At 44.6% G+C, this 13,939-nt stretch overlaps 1 protein-coding gene across 8 annotated transcripts in view; it reads left to right on the plus strand.

Annotated features, from left to right (window-relative positions):
* Positions 1-7,355: 7,355 nt before the first annotated feature.
* The window catches only part of LPP (LIM domain containing preferred translocation partner in lipoma), a 670,167-nt gene continuing 663,583 nt past the window's right edge, over positions 7,356-13,939 (plus strand). For 6 of the 8 annotated variants that reach the window (XM_063111717.1, XM_063111724.1, XM_063111706.1 and 3 more), the window contains exon 1: positions 7,903-8,048. The gene's annotated coding sequence lies outside the window, so the exon portion shown is untranslated. Of the gene's footprint in view, positions 7,391-7,902; positions 8,246-13,939 lie in introns of those variants that run through there. The other 2 variants (XM_063111732.1, XM_063111742.1) reach the window with 2 other exon arrangements.

The raw sequence follows: 13,939 nt of genomic DNA on the forward strand, positions 1-13,939 counted from the left end.
TGCCCTACTGTTCTCTACACATACCTATTTTTATTCAAGCTTGTATATTTTAACATTGTGTTAATATGTATACTCAAACCACATTTGAATTTTCTTGGTGAATATACAGTAGAGTCCCATCTAACATACTGATACTGACAAAATGAAAGCATGTAGTCAGAATTTTTGCTTGAAATTTTCCTTGAAAAATACTTAGGATGGTGTTATTTTGGAATCCAACATAACCACTTCCTCCTCCACCTTTGGGACTAATCACTGTTTATTGGTTGAGCACTAGATGAAGTAGCTGGCTTCTAATGGGGGCCATGCTGAATAAAATAAGGGTATCTTTGAACAACAGAATCAGTGAGATGAGAGAGCACACTATGAAAGGCAGGTAAGGATTGTGAGCATCAGCGTGGGCCAGTAGTTTTAGGTCTTGCATCTCGACTCAGAAGAACCTTGGTGGAGAGGATCACTGGTGACATTTAAATTGTTACCTCTTTCTTCTCTCTGTTAGCACATTGAATTCATAAATGTTAAATGCATAAAGAATGGGACTTCACTATAATGAGAACATAACCTCAAAGATACATGAGAGAGAAGTTTTTAGGGCAGAATCAGCCAGACTTGATAACTAGAGAGAGAAAAGTCAAGAACGACCCCAGGTTATGACTGTGGAGGTTGGTGTACCATGAATGGAAACAGGGAGGTGTGGAGAAGGCAGGATGAGGTGGCTTCAATTTTGGGCCATGATGAGTTTGGTGATTCTCAGATAAAGGCTAGATAACTTGTAAGGACACTAATTTTAGTATACAAACTCAAAAGCAAGAAATAAAAATTTGAAAATTATCTGTAATTGGGAGCTTGCAATTAAAATTAAATTGATTTTGCAAAGTAGAAGAAACCTAGTCTCATTCAGTTTGAGGTTTACCTCAATCCTTCTCTAGGAATGCACTAATACAGACTGTCTCAGCTAACTGGGTGAATGAAGAGCCCAGGGTTAGGAATATAGGTAAAGATCTCATTAAATAATATCCCATCACAAGCCATCTAGCATGATTGCTGAGAAGATTCAAGTGTAAAAGGAGGTACTGTATCTTCCCAAATATTTGCTTGTTTTTTGTTTTAAAAACCCTTAATATTTATGTTTATTATTTATAATAAACATGTATTGTATGTACAATAAACATGTAAATTAGAAAATGTAGATAAGCAAAGAGAAAAAACAATCCTACCACTTAAAGACAACTACTTTTAAAACCTTAGAGCACACCCTTTCAAATCCTTTTTTATACATCTGTACTCTCCCCCTCACTTAAAAATATTACATAACCAAGAGAAATGAAAATATATGTCCACATAGAAACTTGTTCACGAATGTTCATAGCAGCATCATTCACAATAGCTCTAAAGTGGAAATAATCCAAATGTTCATCAAATGATGAATGGGTAAATAGAATGTGGTATATCCATACAATGGAATATTATTCGGCCATAAAAAGGAAAAAAAGTATTAGTACATTATGTTAAACATTGATGAACCTTGAAAACATTAAGCTAAGTGAAAGAAACTGGATGCAAAAGTTCACACATTATATGATCCATTTATATGAAATGTTCAAAAAAGGCAAATTTATAGAGACAGAGAGTAGATTAGTAGTTGTTCTTGGTCTGCAGGTGGGAATGCAGAATGACTGTAAATGGGGGCAAGATTTCTTCGATGGATCTGCTCTTGCATTAAAATGCAGTGATGGTTATACAATTCCATAAATTTACTAAGTTTACTAAAAAACACTTGTATGCTTAAGATGAAAGAATTTTATAGTATATAAATTATACATCAAGTAAACTGTATATACAAGCGTACTTCAAAAAGTTCCTGGAAATATTCATATTATCTGTCAATTCTATTTTCCCATGAACTTTTTGAAATACCCTCCTATATGTATATAAAAGATATATATATATATATATAGAGAGAGAGAATATATATTTATGTGTGTATATATAGAATATATATATAGAATATATATGTATATATATATAGAGAGAATTATATATTTATGTGTATATATGGAGAGAGAAAAAGAGAAAGAAACTATACATAGATATATAGATACAGATACATATATTGTGGAATTCTTTCCATTCATCTAAAATTGCCCTTCTGTCTGCCATGATGCCCAAGGAGTGGGTGAGACTGGACTGCAGCCATAAATGAGGCAAGGTGCATCCTAAAGCCTATTCCCAGGTGCTCAAATCACCACAAACTAGTCGATGTTCTTCAGCAGCAACAGTCTTATGCAACTTCCTAAAGGAGCCACTGAGGCCACCAAGTGAAGCTTCGGCCACAGACACCAAACCCCTAGATATCATCCTTTACCTCCTTCTGCTGCTGTGTGAAGACAGAAATATGCACCCCATGTTTGTGTTCTCCCAGTAGGTCCTGGGGTGTGTCTCCAGGGCCATGGTTGCCTGCTCCATCAACATTAAAGGAGGATCGCAGCTGATGCAGTGGATCCAGTCCATCTGGTAAGCCGGTGGGAGGTCTCAGTCAAGTTGTCTCTACAGACCCTTCCCCCTGGAGTTGGTATTATGTATTATCTTTGTGTTCCTGTGTAGGGTAGGAACTGAGTCTATTCTTCTTGATACTGTATTCCCAGGGTTAAAAAGGCTAGTAGGTGCAAAGCAGATACATGTTGTTAGAGTGGGAGGGAAAAAAAAGGTGGCAGAAACTGTCTGCTTCTGTGTTTGAGCTTCTTTGAAACTTTTCATTGATAGTGAACCCAAGAGGGATTAAAGGTCTGCCTACCAGCATCTCCACTGCCACCGACTGGCTCCCACTGTTAGACTGCACTGCCTGACTTCTGAAGATTCATAGGCTTCCAGGCATGGTCATAGCTCTCCTAGATCCTGGGCTTGCCTGGGTCAAAAGCCAGCAGACTGGTGCAGGAGGCTGAGTTGGGATAAACCAAAAGACATTTAGATAATCTGATCCTGTGATCTGGCAAAAAACAAAACGTGATAACTCTATAGCCACTCACCTCTATGCCTCTGAAGAAAGTAGGTTGTGACACCATTTTTTCCCTTGGGGGGTGAGGGGAAGAAGGGGAGAAAAGACTCATTTGGGAAGTGTGACAATGTATTCTTTTTTTACATTGAGATCATTTTTTCCCATTGTGTAACGAGGTGTGGAGAACAGAGTAAACAAACCTTTCGTAAACTGCTGTATTATCTTCAATGCTGTATTTGCTACAAGCCTACTGCTACTGTTTACCACATCAAGTTTTCATCTCTTTTCAAAAGGCTGATGTGGCCAGAGTCACTGTCACCCAGGGGCCTTGTTTGCATCACACACTGGTACTATAGTCTTGGGAGGAGAACTATATTCAGCTACAGAACAGGATACACCGCATATTAAAACTGCCACTTGAACTTTATTCTTCCCAGAAAAAAAGATGGCCTTAGATATTTTTAAAGAATTTGTTTGATATAAAGTTGCAAAATAACCATTGCTTTAATTTCGTGTCTATTCTTATAGCAGAACTATATCCTCGGGTAATTTATATAATTCATGTATGCTAAATGTTGGAAGGCCTAGAACAGTGCATATAAACACAATGTAACAAATGACAAATTTTAGTCCTCTCCCTTCTTCTTCGTGCTCCTCCTGGCATCTGCCCAGAGTCATGGTCTAAGATAACATACCTTAATCTGAGAGAGAAGGCATCAATTGTGCTGCTTTTCTGGCCAAGATGAAGGATTCACTCACTCACGTACTAGATAACATTTGGTTGTAAGTGCCCCAGGTATTGCCTTGGCTGCTTGGGAAGAGAAATGAATGAGACATGAAGACTATTGTAAAGGATTTTATGTTTGAGAGAAAGAGATTGAACATGCTTATGAAAAATCACAATGCAATGGGATAATCAAATGTTTACCTTCCTTAAAAGACAGAGAAATTCTTTTTCATATCAATGGAGGGGGATTGGAAGGAATGGCAACAAGGAGGAGATTCCTTGAGAAGGGGCCGGCAGGAAAGGTAGCATCTGCATTTGTGGAGATGGGCCTGGGAGAGTCTTTCAGTTTTAAGAGGAGGAAACTAAATGAGAAAAACCCAGAGGCAGGAAATGAAGGAAGGTGAGTGTGTTTGTGTGTGTGTGTGGGGGGGGGGGGGATGATGGAGAAGGGGGTGTTGGAGGTGCAGCCTATAGGTGGAAAAGTCCATTAGGACCTGATCATGGAATGAGGAAGGGACAAGTAAAGGATTTACCTTAATTTGGTTGATATTATGAAACCTTTGCAAGTTTCGGCATATAATGTGGCATACCACGCTTTGGGAAAATGAATTTGGTCAGTGGGTAGGATACAACATAAAAAGAAGAGGCTGGGAGAGTACTGGAGAACATCAAATCCAAGAATCTAATGGTATGAGTAAAGGAACTGATACCAAAGAGGAAGTGACATGCCAAGAGGTTGCACAGCAATTTTAGGGCAAGGCAAGGGTAAGCACGAATTGACAGGAGCACTCTGTGGGGACACTGAGTAGGCTGGAGGTGGCAGTAGACAAGGGAGGGCTTCTCAGAGGAGGTGATACTTAAGAGGAGTCTGAAGGGTTGAGTAAAGGGGTGCCAGGTTGGTGGAGAAGGAACAGTGCTCCCAAGAGCAAGAAGAACCCATGCAAAGGTAGATACTCATGGAGAAGTAAGATGTGCTTGGGAAACTACTAGAACTTCCACTGGCTGGAAGGTGGGGTGTGTGAAGGCATGGCAGAAATGGGGCTGAAGGGACAAGTAGGTGACAAATCATGAGGAGATCTGCAAACCATACTAAGAAATTTGGCCTGACGGGTTTTAACCTGGGGAGGGGCAACATCAGATTGGTATTCACCTTCCATCTTCCATGGCCCTCTTGTCATTATTTTTCCAGTAGCTTCTTCATAGCTTTTCCTTCCTCTTGGTCAGCTGCAGGAAATTGTGAGTTGCCCACACTGGAGTGTTCAAACTGAGACCAGGTGATCACTCAGTATTTGGCGAGAGAGGTGCCAGGCTGACTGGGTCAGGGTGGAACCTCAGCTTACCCAAGTACTAGCTCTAGGTAAGAGTAAGCTGCTTAACCTCTCCAGGCTTTAGTCTCCTCATGGAAAAAATAGAGAAATAACAATGCCAACCTCAGAAGGGCTCTGTGAGGGTTAAGTAAGCTGCATAGGAAGAATCCTTAGAATATTGCCTGGCATATCATAAACACTCCAAAAAAAAAAAGGACTGGCAGGAGCTACACTTTAAAGGCCTTCGGGTACAAGACTGTAACGGATGCAAGCAAACGGTGGGACCACAGCCCGCCTGCTACAAGTCTTTTGTGCCATCACTGGATCAAAGAGAATGCTGCTGTTGGCCCCCACACCACCTGAAATCCTGCGCTTCTTTTAGTCTCTGAACTGGTAAACCTGTATTTCTCTAGCACTGGGTCTGCAGATTTACACAATCTTCCCTTCTGGCCCAATCTCCTGCACACAGAAAGTTTTAACAGGATGTTGAGAAAAGTGAGAGTACAAAAGATACCAGAGCAGCAAATAAGAATACAGATTTTGGTTTGGGTTAGCACTGATGACAACACTGTGTGTGGCTTACCAAGCATCTAATTTATGACTTTGCCACTTGTGCTCCTGGTGAGTACCTCCTGAGTCAAATTTATCTTTTGTGATTAACTTTCTATAATGCTCATGCTAACACCATGCCCACCTGAGCGATTCATAAATATTTCAGGAGAAGAAACACAATGATCTTTCCCAGCACATCCATACAACAGTTTCAACATAATTAGTAGCATTTCTGTATCCAACCCAGCACTCTTATAATGTGTATGATGTAGGAAATGAATTACTCTAATTATACCTTATTAAATCTTATTAATCCTCATTAGAACCCTATTATTCTTTATAAGTGGGTTACTGGAAAAAAAAAATGCTGGACAAGTCCCGTTATATCTGAAGAGGATTGGGTGAATTCATTCTTACTTTGTGTGATACTGGCTTTTTTTTTTTTTTTTTTTTTTTTCATACTAAATGGTAGTACTCAGAACTAGGGTTTGCTGAAATGTTTAAGATAGAGTGAGTGAATTGTTTCATAATAGGATCTGATCTTTTTAAAATCCTGGAACAACATCTCTTTAAGAGCTCATATTTCTCACTTCAATCCATGTTAGTTGCAAAGAAAAAAAATGTTTCATTATTGTTGGAATGGGTGGGTACTGTTGACCTATCTCTCTGCTACTACATTCATATTTTCGTATGTGTAGATGAGAAAGTGAGAGGAACAGGGAGGTTAAGTAATTGGAGCTCAGAAATGTCTGAATTGAAAGACCCTGCACAAAGAAGGTGCTCAATAACTGATAAGTCCAATAATACGTGTTTTTTACATTTATTTCCTCAATCCTTGGTCAAAAGAATCCCACCAAAATTCAATTGCAGAACAACATTTTGGAGTTTTCATGAACAGCTTACTCATGGTGTACTTTCAGCATTGGTGAATGGGATTTAGGTCCTATTGCGAGGTCAGGGCCAGGTAGCTGGGTGGAAAGAGCATGGGATTAGTCAGGTGACCTGGAGGTGAGTTCAGGTGCTTGCTCAGTCAGTTGTTGTGTGTTGGGGAAGTCACTTTACCTAAATTTTTTGCCTCAAATGTAAGAGGGGAATACAATTCAACTCACCTGAAGGTGTAATAAACGGGCAAGGAAGTGCTTTTATATTGTGCTGAGGTGAGGGATTATTTCAAATATTAATAGGATAGAGATACAAGGAAACCAAGTCTCAAGTCTTAGAGTGCCTTCCAGGCAACGCTGCCACACCTTACAACCCTTAACACGGTAAATGGTAGCTCTTATTCATGCTCACACTTAGAAATGTCAGAGGAAAAAAATCCGACTCAAACCTTCCAAGAACAGGCTTGTTTTTGTTCAAACCAGCTCACCCAGGTCACAGACTTTTTTGAAGCTATAAGTACAGAGCAAGCTTTCTGGGCTTCCTGGCAGGGCTGTGAAGTAAACGTTATTTGAGCAAGGGACAGAGGAAGTTGCCCTGAAGCAACTGATTGTCATTGCTATTCAGGGTTCACTGTCAACCAGAACCTTCCAGGAATGGCTCTGGGGCCAAGGGAAGGTAGAAATCACTTCACTGGGTGGTCCGCGTTCCCTGCTGACGTCTAATCTGGTTCAAGGCTCCGGGGGAAGGAGGGAGTCAGGGCCCTGCCTGGAGGCAGGAAGCCGGGAGGCAGAGCGCCCGGGGAACAGCTCCTGGCATCTGTCGTGTGTATGACGCTGTACAAGTCATTTCCCTTAAAGTGCTTCAGTTTTCTCATGTGTGAAATGGACAGGCTGGAAGTTGGTCTTTGCCAGCCAGCTCTGATATCCTGTAAGTTTTGAGTCTTGCTGGGAATCCAGGGCGGGGCTCACGAGGAACATCTTGGAAGGGGATTCCAGGGCAGGATCTCTTTCACTGTGGCTCGAGGCACCAATTTGGCGGCTTAATAGTAGACACAGGTTCCCCCATTTCTCCAGCAGCCCTTCGACTCGGCTGCTTCCTCCTACGTCTCCTTCCTCTTCCTCCAGTGCAGTCAAAGCCTCCATACCTCCCTCTTCCCCTTCCTCTCTTGCAAGCTCCCCGCATTCCCGCGTCTCCTCCTCTTCCTCCCAGGAAATGCAGTGCCCTCCGTGCGCCCACCTTCTGGCAAAGCCACTGCCCACTGCGGGCGCCCCCTCCCGCGCCAGGCTAGCGCAGCGCGGCGGCCCCGCGGGCACACGCCTTCCCATACCTTACATGGACAAATGCGTGCAGGCAAAGTCAGGAATTCAGGCCCCTGACGTCAGCCTCCAGCTCTCAGGGCACCGCACGGGAGACCGAGGGGAGGGGGTGGGACGGTGGGGAGGAAGGAGGGGGAAAGGCACCAACCAGCAGCCGCTCCAGCCCTGCCGAAGTTTCACTTTTTGTCTGTAGGTTCGCTCCCGGGCCCCGCACGAGCTTTCCCGGGATAAGTAGCTTTAGCGAGCGGGGGAGAGCCGGGCGCTGCAAGGTAAGGGCTAGCTGCACCGCCCGGGAAGTGGGGCGCGGGGTGCGGGCGGCGCGCTCGACCGGGCCGGTGCGGGGCGCGGGGCCGGGCCTGTCCGGGACCGGGGACAATGGGAGGGGGAGTGCCCGGGCACCTCCTCCTCCGTCTCTGCCTCCGCCTCCAGCCGCCGCCGCCGCTGCCCCGGCTGCCTCCTCCCCGAGGTATTGTTGCAAATGCTCCTTCCTTCCCCCCACCCTCCACCCGTGGGCGCCTCGGGAACCCCCAGCCCTCCCCGAGCGCGAGCGCTTCCGGGGTGGCAGGAGCGCGGGGTGCAGAGCACCGGGCGCGCGCCCTGCCCGGCCGCTGGGCCCGCGGTACGGAAGTGCCTGCCGCGGCCCAATCACGGGGTGCACGCCGTGGGGGAGGGGGCCAGAGATTTTCGGGAAGCGTCTCCCTGGGGCTGGGCGGGGTCCGAGCCCTACTCTGCGCACCCCCTGCCCGGGCATTTCTGGGTGCCTAGGGGGCGGGGCCACGCCCAGCCGCTTAGAGCTTTCGCGGAATCACAGTTCTCACGGTGGAAAGGGCCTAAAGACCCAGTCATCCAAAGTCCTCCCATTTTACAGTCGGGGCAACTGAGGCCCACAGAGAAGGAGCCTGTCTCCGGACGTCATTCACTAGAGGCCGAGCAGTCGTTAGGATAGATGGCGCCAGATCCTAATATCCCTTCTGGAATCATTTGTCGCACACAGTACCCACTGTGTGTCAGTAGCTGTGCAGGATGTGTAGACCTAGACCTGCCCTCAGGGAGCGTGCGCTCAGTTGAACCGGGAGCCAAACCTCACCCAACGTAGAACGTGCTTAGTGCTGGGGAAAAGGCATGGATAAAGTTTGAAGGCGGTTCAGGGAAAGGAGTTTGATTTTCTGGACCCTGCGGAGAGACCAGAGATGGTCCTTTGAAGGGGTTTGCGCTTGATCAGGGATTTTAAAGGTTGAGGAGTTTTCCAGAGACAGCCTGCAACATGGAGGAAGGCCATCTCTGCGAGGGAACTGCAGGCTAGAGAAGACTAAGTGAAGTGTGGGGAGTGGAAATGACACTGTAAATGTTACTGTGTTGGGGGCATGAGGTTTGGGGGGAAGGTGTGACATGAGATGAACTAATCAATGGAATTATGCCTGGGTACTTGGGCAGGGCAGTGTCTGTGGGACCCTGGGGTACTGGGGGACTGAAAAATCTCTCCGGTTTCTTTCGAAGGGATCCTCTACTTCCCCGAACTCAACACAAAACGATCCGCAAAAATTCAGGGTCATCTCTGAGTTACTTTTCCTAAACCTAGACCCTCTTAACTTTGTTTCCAATCCCATTTCTCATTCGACCTCTTCCCTCTTTTCTGAATTTTTTGCCTCCCCAATAAAAACTTTCTACTAAGGTGTTAGTGACTTAATGGCTTACCTGTGCTTGCACGTGTACATTTTAAGAAAGCCTCTAAGTGAAGGGAGGGAAAATGTGGATGGAAGCATCTTTAGAAAGCAGCTAACTCATCCATCCTCACTGTCCCTTACCCACTACAGGCAGGGAATCAAATAGAGGTCCATGAAGGTGGGTGCTATCTCTAGAATCTACAGTAAACAATGGTCAGTGGGTGACCAGAGCACCCATGAGGGTTCTCTCCCTGCAGGATTCCTGCCAGCACCAGGGGGCAGTTAAAGGGAACAAAGAAGGTGTATCTTGCATTTAATTTTTTCAAGGCGGCCCTCAATGCCAACACCCAAGCCTTTACAGTCTAGGATGTAAACTCTAGGTGGGATTAGCTGTTTGAATGGTAGGGGTACAACGGACAAGTCTGGGGCCTTTGAGTCAGGCAGTCCCCCAGGGTCAGGCTCCTGTAAGCAGCATGGGCCTAGAGTTGGCTTTGGGGATATGCAGAGAGAGGAGAAACTGAGCAGCTGAGCTCATCACTATGCCTGGGAGTGAGTAGGACCCTTCTCGGAGTGACACATTTTGGTGGAGAGGTGATCCCTTTGGGGGAGTGGGGGAGAAGATAGTTCCAGGTCGTGGTGGGTGGGAGAGGAGACTTGATTATGAAGGGCTTTAAAAATGCCAGGCTAGGGAATTTGGATGTGACTTGAAGTCATCGTTTGAGCATTTTGAGCAGGCTGGGACATGATTTAGAGGAGAGGTATTGGCATTGGGAGGCTTCCTGCTGTCCAATTCCACTGAGAGAGGCCATAATTTGGCATGAGAATATTATAAGTGGGTGTTCATGTACTTGACCTATGTTATTGAGTAACTATTATGTGCCATTGGCAAATATGAAAATTTTATAGCAGTTTCCTTTATTTTATTGAGACAAATAAGTTGTATTAAATCAATTTTAAAATATACTTTTCCACATTTTCATATTACTGAAATCCAGTTGCCTTATACTAACAGTTGTCCTGTAATAACTGAACAGTTTTTTTCATTCTACGTTGATAATGGCGCATCTTATAGTCAGTGGTTTAAATTTGGTAAAATTTGTTAATCATATCTTTTATAAATATATAGTGCTTTGCACTTTATAAAACATTTTCCCATCAATTATTACATTTGAATCTCAAAGATCCCCTGACAATTAGGCCTGGTGACACTGCCATCTCCATTTTAACCCTTACTCAAGGCCATCCAGCTAATTAGAGATGTGCTCAAAATTACAACCCAGAACTTTTGATTCTTGGTGATAACGTGACTTCCCCTGCTATGGAACTAGCATGGGTTAATTGGGATAGGGGAAAAGTCGGATTGGATTTAATTTTAGAACTTTGGCATAAGATACTGGAATCATGATGGGGTTTTGGCCAAGGACATAATATAATTCGTGAGGACTGGGAAACACCTTTAGCGCAGAGATTTGCTGCATTAAATAGAAAAAGGACAGTGAGATAGAAAATGGCAAGTAACGTGGTAAAACCAGAGACTGAGAGCTTACAGCTATTTTTACACAGAAAGGAGAATGAAGCATGAAGCTCACACGTTCTGGAACCTGCATACTGTGAACCAGAAACCAGCTAGGCCCTGGAAGTACAAAGAGGAGGAAGACATGGTCCCTGTCCTTGAGGAGCATTCAGGGCTCTGTGTGTGTGGGGGGTGGGTGGGTGGGGGTGGAGTGGGGGTGGGGGGCAGATGGGTGTCAATGTATTAGGTGCTATTTCAGAGACATGTTTTGGCTGCTCTGCACTGAGGAGGGTCAACCTCAGGGAAGCCATCATAGAAGAAGTGATGTCTGAACTGAATCTTTAGGAGCTTGCCCAAGTGGAAGAAGAACAGGTGAGAGAAGGACCTATTGGGCAAAGGTAGTGTGGCATGTGCAGGTACAGGAAAGAAGGCCGTGTTTTGAATGGCCAGCATGAAGAGGGCTGTGAGAAATGAGGAAGGGGAGGACTTCTAGTTTTTGCTAAGTAAGATTAAAATTGATCTTGTAGGCTATAGGAACCATTAAGTGGTTCTCTAGAGATTCACAGGAGAACAAGGCTGGGCAAGGGCTCTGGAACCATCTCTGTGGGATTAGATATTTGGATGATAATGCAGGAGGCATAGTAACACTTAGTAATTGGCTCGGTGAACCTGAGACTTTGACCCAGGGCGGGCAGTCATTAGGTCAGAGCTGAGTATGTGCAGTGGTGGGTGGGGACATTTCCTGGAATATGGCTTTGGAAGGCTGCTCCTTACTAGAAGAAACTTGCTAGCAGAAACTTTCGAGAGGTGAGGAAGGGGGAGATAAAGTGGTGCTGCTGCATGAAGGAAGCTAGTATCTGGGTGGAAATCCATTGCTTGAAGGTGCATGTGTGGCGGAGAAAATGTGAGGGAGGGGAAGGGAGGAAGGAAGTGTGTTGTGGGTGTCGGCTATAGGCTGCCTCGGACAGAGGACAGAGGCTTCGAGGAAATGCGGTACATTCCTAATGTAGGTCACAGAAATGAGATTGGTGGGTGGCTGGGCAGCTGGGGGGTTAATGGGATTAATGCTTGGAAGCAGGTAAACCACAGAGTTGAAGCTAGAAAATGTTTATTTTCCTATTATTCTTTATTAATAATAATAATATAATTTTGAGACATTTTTGGGTGCTTACCATGTGCATATGTAATTAAAGTAGGCTTTATGATTATTAGTCTCGTTTTGCAGATGGGAAAATGAGTTTGGTGAAATAAAATTACACAACTACTAAGTGACATAGCTTAGTTTCAAATTTCTGCCTTATCTATAGCCTCTTCACCACTCTTTTCTGTGTCCACAAGCACAAAAAGTTTGAATCGGCCTTTTTCAGCATTCTTTCCTGGAATTTAATTCAGCTCATACTCATTGGGCCCTTATGAGATAACAGTTGAGGATTTACATGAGCGAGCAGGTTACTCAATCCCATGTCCTCTCTGAAGATGCGACTGTTCCTTCTGTTGTTGGGTGTCTTTTCTCGCCAGTCTAACTAGAGAGGCCCGAGCCTCTCTAGCATATCATCTGCCACTCTCAACAGTGCCACTACCCCAGTGGTAACGATTTGATGCACCCTTGTAGAGAGGCAGTTCGGGCAGTAAAGTGACAAGGTGGGGAAGTGATGGAGACTCTGGGTCTCAGTCATTGCCTTGATCTTATGGCACATGGGACAATGCTAGGTGTTCTCTGGAGTTTAACCAAATTGCTCCTGTTGGATCCTTTCCTTCCCTGGATCATGCTGATCCTTCCCCCAGGAAAGCTTTCTGGCTCAGGACTCAGAAGGATCAACCACAGTCCTTCCTGTCCCCTACCTGCCTCAGGTGGGTCATTTGCATTTTGATAACTCACAGATAAAGGCATGAAAGAGCTGCTTATTCTCTGGTGAGAGGAGACAGACCTTAGCAATTGCACCTGACCAAGCGAATAACATCTTGTCTTTCTCATCTTTGAATCCCTCTCATCTTTGGTGCCCTGAAGATGTTTAGTAGCTGTTTGTTAAGTGAACAAACATGAACACTATTTATTGACACGATACAAACACAGATCACCACTTCACCTTACATATTTGCTTGTCTCCTTCCCTCCAGTTTAAGCTTCTTGAGGATTGCAATGATGTCTACTTTGTTAATGGCCATATTCCCAGTGCTCAGAAGAGTGCCTGGCACGTGGGAGTGCTCTGGGAATATTTACTAGATGAAGAGAGGGAGTGACATAGTTAACTGCAACCAGAGGATAGCAGTCATGGGGGAGGATGACTGTTTTTACTGTCCCAGAACCTTGGGCCTCTAGAGTCCCAGGACTGGATTGAGGATCATCTGTGCTATAGCTGCCACAGGTGGCATCAGGCAGTCTCACCAACAGGTTGAAAATTGGAGTACTGAGTGAAGAGGTGAGGGATGCAAGATTAGCTGTGCTAGGCGTAAGTGCACCTGCAGCTGCTCTTTCACTTTTCCCTTGCACAGCCAGGTGGTTGTATTGTCCTTGAACATTTCTGTTTCTGAACCCATGTATTTGCTTATGCTGTTTTCTCTTCCTGGAGTCCCCAGCCACTCTATCTCTACCTGTTGTAAACCTTTGATTTTTTAAGATCAAGATCAATATCTACCTAGTGCCATGAAGCAATCTGCAGACTCCTTGCCCCTTTTACCCCACATATATGTGTGATTACATACAACTCAATCTCTTATCTCAAGTTCAGTACATGTGTTTTGAGTGATTACCACATGCCAGATGGAAATGCTGGATACCGGCTTACAAAGAAAACTAAGTCAGGCTCTGCCTTCAAGGATCTTCATTCTAGCATAAGAAAGGGACTGAAATAAAACTAAGGCCCTGATAAAGTGATGAGCAAAGTGTTAATGGGAACACTAAGAAAGTACTGACCAACCACCTGGAAGAATTGGTGAATGCTTATGGAAAATAAAACATTTGTGTTGGGTTTTGAAGAGTGAG

Source organism: Cynocephalus volans, chromosome 1, assembly GCF_027409185.1.
Source record: "Cynocephalus volans isolate mCynVol1 chromosome 1, mCynVol1.pri, whole genome shotgun sequence".
NCBI lineage: Eukaryota > Metazoa > Chordata > Mammalia > Dermoptera > Cynocephalidae > Cynocephalus > Cynocephalus volans.